Source organism: Mercenaria mercenaria, unplaced genomic scaffold (assembly GCF_021730395.1).
Source record: "Mercenaria mercenaria strain notata unplaced genomic scaffold, MADL_Memer_1 contig_2596, whole genome shotgun sequence".
Taxonomy (NCBI): Eukaryota; Metazoa; Mollusca; class Bivalvia; order Venerida; family Veneridae; genus Mercenaria; species Mercenaria mercenaria.
In genome coordinates, this window is record NW_026460664.1 from 1 (window position 1) to 4,519 (window position 4,519).

The 4,519-nt window shown below is 33.0% G+C and overlaps 1 long non-coding RNA gene across 1 annotated transcript; it reads left to right on the forward strand.

Moving 5' to 3' along the window:
• The first annotated feature begins 2,534 nt into the window (after window positions 1-2,534).
• On the forward strand, window positions 2,535-4,028 carry LOC128552374 (uncharacterized). Its single transcript, XR_008369057.1, has 3 exons — window positions 2,535-2,925; window positions 3,395-3,620; window positions 3,887-4,028. It is a non-coding gene; the product is annotated as an uncharacterized LOC128552374 (long non-coding RNA).
• Window positions 4,029-4,519: the final 491 nt, after the last annotated feature.

Consider the following 4,519-nt stretch of genomic DNA (forward strand, 5'->3'; position numbering starts at 1 on the left):
GATCACAAACTTTTCTTTTATATGAAAATATTAAATGCTCATAACTCTACGTTTCTAGTTAAAAAATTGTCAGTATATCTATTTTTGAGAAATACATGTATATGGACATTTGCCCTCATTTCAAAGATTTTTAACTTCATACCTATGATTTGAAAAAAAAAATGGTACTGTCTCTAAACAGTAAATAAAAATTTCTCTTTAAAAAAATTTTTTTAACTGTTGCGGTTTGAACTACCAAATTTGACCGTGTGCATTGCCCCTAAAGTGTTTTGAATTTACTGTCTGGTCGGCATTTTCCGTTAAAAAGGATTTTCCTTTATTTCTCATTTATATTTCTTGCGACTTCGTTTGATTAATTGGGGTTTAAAATATTTTATTTCATATAAGCAATGAATGACATTTTTTGGTAATACCAGAATATATGCTTACTCTTCCAGACCTATGGTGAATGGTGCTTTCGAGTATGTCTTCTTAGCGGGTGCACGAAACGTGTGTTTTAAGTCATGGATAACCATTCTTGGTTTGCCGATGTCTTCCTTTTACAAGATACGAACTCTTGTTGAACGTAAGTAGAAAAATGTAAAAAAAAACAAAAACGTAAATATCCATTCAAAAACCCTTTTAATTTTATTATTTGAAATAAAGTGATTATTATCTTCTACTTATAGCTAAAACAGACTTTTAATCACCCAGGCGCTTTTGTCACACCGATTTACATGAGAGATATCTTAAATGTAAATGTTTTCACGAATGTTTATCCACGAATACAAGTTTTTTTCGCAATTCTAGGTCATAAATGTACTTTGTATATATATTTCTGAATTCTTAGTCATGTTTTATGTTTTACAAATTAATAAATCTAAAAATATAATTGATATAGTCCAAAAACAAAAACATCTAGCAATACCCAGATTGGTTAAAATCACATTCAGGCTTCGAAATGAAGCCAAATTTTATAGAACAAAACAACTGTGAAAAAAACAGATTACACCTAGGCACCGGCCTTAAACAGAAAATGGCCTCAAAATGTAAATTTCAATGTGCCTACGATTGATTAATAATGACTGGAAACATAACAATGCAGCACAGGGTAGCGTAAACAAATAAGAGAATAAAAATGGGACATTACCCAAATCTAATTTGAAACAAGGATTTCTGAAGGTATTGTAAATTTCATTCAGGGTACTGTAATAGCAGACTTTCTCGTTTTGCTATTGCTGTGACATTATTTTGGGTTGACTTTTATTTTATTCAGGAGGGGTAATAGTGATGATACATAGCAGGAAGAACCGGGGATGTTAGCTACAAAGACATATTCTGCAATGGTATGGCTAAGCAGCTTTGGGAAAAACATATGGTGACAGACGCCTGACACAAACGAAAATTCAGCTGCCAATGTGTGCAACGAGACTCAGTGTGTATGAACAAATGGTAATAACACCTCTTACATTTTACTAAGACAAATGATGTCAATTAATATATTCACTTAAATCCGCTGTACTTCTGCCAAAATCATAATAAATTTCATTAACATGGATTTTGGCATTGCATGAAGTGTTCATTATCGAATATGTGGCGGCCAGTGATATCGTAGACCACTGTTCCACGGACTGTAATGTCTAGATATCCATAGTTTTACACTACGACTTTAATAGGCCTATGCTACAAAAACAAAACTGTCTTTTGATAAAGTCATGTCATTTACTTTAATTATACAGAAGGATGACCATGGAAGAAGGGAAAAAACTATTTCGTATGCACACTTTCTCAAAATCTGGAAAAAGAAAATTTTACTACATAATGATTCCAGGGTATAATGCTATATAGTTTCTTAATATATGATAGGATGATAACCTTGTCTATCAGTAATGATCGTACGAAAAAAAAAAGAATTAAAAAAAAGGTAAAAGGAACAAAAATGTAGATCTATATTTGATACTTGTTTTTTGGAATGCCTCTAGTTTTTGATCATTTTCGCTGTATGTTCTTCGCCCCTAGTCTTGTCTTTCATCACTATAAAGGTGGAAAAACAAAAAAAAACGTGGTTCTTTTCAACAACAATTTCTTTTTAACCCCACAACAATCCCTTCCCAAAAAACCAAAATAACAGTTTGGTTTCAAATGGAAAAAAAGGAAAACCTTTACCACCCCCAAAAAAGTTTCTTTACCAAATTTTGGGTAGCCATGTTTCAAATTTTAAAATGGTTCCCGTTCATTGAACATATGGTCTTTTTGTTCAAAATAGGTTTTCAGCCATCTGAACTTTAAAAACGTTTTCTCTAGAGCTTTGATATTTGGCTTGTGATATGATATGACAGTTTTGGATATATATTATACTCAATGCCCACTTGAGTGATACTTGCCTAAGTGTGAGTTAATTGTGAGTTTGAATAACTACTATGAATATAGCCCATTTACTTTTTACCCTAAGGTCAAAAATGGCCACGCACCTATGTCATGCACTTACTATAGGCTTATATTTCAGAAATTTTGGAAAATATTCTTCTCTGAATCCATAACAGCTAGAGCCATGGAATTTGGCATGTCATATCAGAGTTGTACTGTCTATCGTTATTATTCAAACTATTCCCTTAGGTTTAAATATTGTGTGTGACATGTATATAATATAGACTAACATACAGGAAACCTAATTCTGTACTTGCACAACTGAATTATACAAACACACTTATAGCCTTGTACACAGAGGGCGCTTTAGGATAAATATAATTCTCTTTGTTTATTACTTCTATACGTATGCGAATCGCCGATTTGTACAAATCAGATATGTTCTTATAATTTCAGGTAAGCAGGTTCTCTAAATGCGACACATGCATACTGATTAAAACAAAAGCTGGAATCAACAACAGATAAGTCTGCGAGAGAAGAATTGAAGCAGCGCCGACATGCACATTTGATCAAACAGTCGTAAGTTGTTTTTCTTTGCATACGACAAAACTACACTCAGTTGTTGAACGAATATACTATGGTTTTCAAAAAAATCCAGATAAGTTACATAGGAAACATCAAACCTGTCGTTTCTGAATATTAAAAAAAATGTTGAAAGATTTTGTACTGTGCCTTGTTGTTTATTTCAATTTAATGATCCGAATCATTACGATTGCACTAGGGACGCACCAAGCATTTGTGCAGAAGATAATCCATCTTTGATGTTAACACTACGACGGAACAAATTCACACATTTTTTGTCCAAAATAAATTTCGAAAAAGATGCAGGCTTTGAGTAAATTCAGGTTCCTCACCGCCGATTTATGATGAATTTTTGCAAAAGAAAAAAAAATTCAGGTTAATTTACTGCATTTAAGCAGCACTAACACATACGTTTTCTCATTTCATTTCTTTTGGGTTGACGTATTTTATTGTACATTATTTATAGGGAACAGAGGAGGAAGTACTACAAGCATCGAAGCAAGGCAAAAAACAACCCTCATAAATACCTTAGTATAATTATTGATGGTATGGACCAAAACAAGACATGTCTCCCGCATATGGTATCCGAGTCAAAGTCCATAAACCAAATGTGGAAATTGAAAGTACATTTAACCGGGGTAGTAGTGCATGGTGTCGCCACCTATGGCTTTTTTGATTACAACCAAGTAAAGGTTAGTTTGGTTAACTGCTTTCATTTCTTATATATACAGCTCTACTCAAAAACATAAAATAGGTTGTAGTAGCATTTTATCTGCATCAATATCGCAAAATGCAAAATGCAAAACTTCCTCGGTTCAAAAAATATTTCCCTTCTGGCTCGTTTTTACAATTAAGTACTGACGGAATAAAACCAAAATCAGTTCCTACATTCAAAGAGTTATAAAAATAACCTCTTTGCTACATTAGAACACTCATGTAAAATAATTATCTTCAACAGCATGACAGTAACTTAACAATCACTGTACTTATGAAGATTCTGCTGCTGATGCCAAAACTTCCAGGCACTCTGTATCTCCAGATGGATAACTGTGGGCGAGAAAACAAGAATAGGTATGTTCTTTGAGCAAGATCTGTTACAAAAAGGTGGTGATAATTAACCACAGATGATTTCAAAAAAATGAACCTCTTATTATTTGAAGTTGTAGTAATTGAGATAGGTTTTCAGATCTACTACCCGGTACTAGCTGCATCAGCATTTCTGTACTTGCCTTGTTCTCGGATTTTCTTTCAGGTTTACGTGTTACGTTCGGACAACTCGTCTTACACTGTGCTATCCGATGACATTTTTTTAATTGATTTTGAACTTCAAGACCGCCATATACGCATTTTTACATCATATTGCGAGTGAAATATATTAAATGACTCAGAATGCGCAAATACAAATATTTATCTAGATAAAGTACTTTTCAATAAATAGATGGATATTGTTTGCATGTCTTCTAATGTATTATGTAAGTCCATACAGTGCAAGCTTGGTTAAAAACCACTGCTTTCTAACATTGAATGTTGTTTTCGAAAGTTAATGAGAGGCAAATGCTTTAGTTATTAATGTCGGGTATCTTAATTGGTT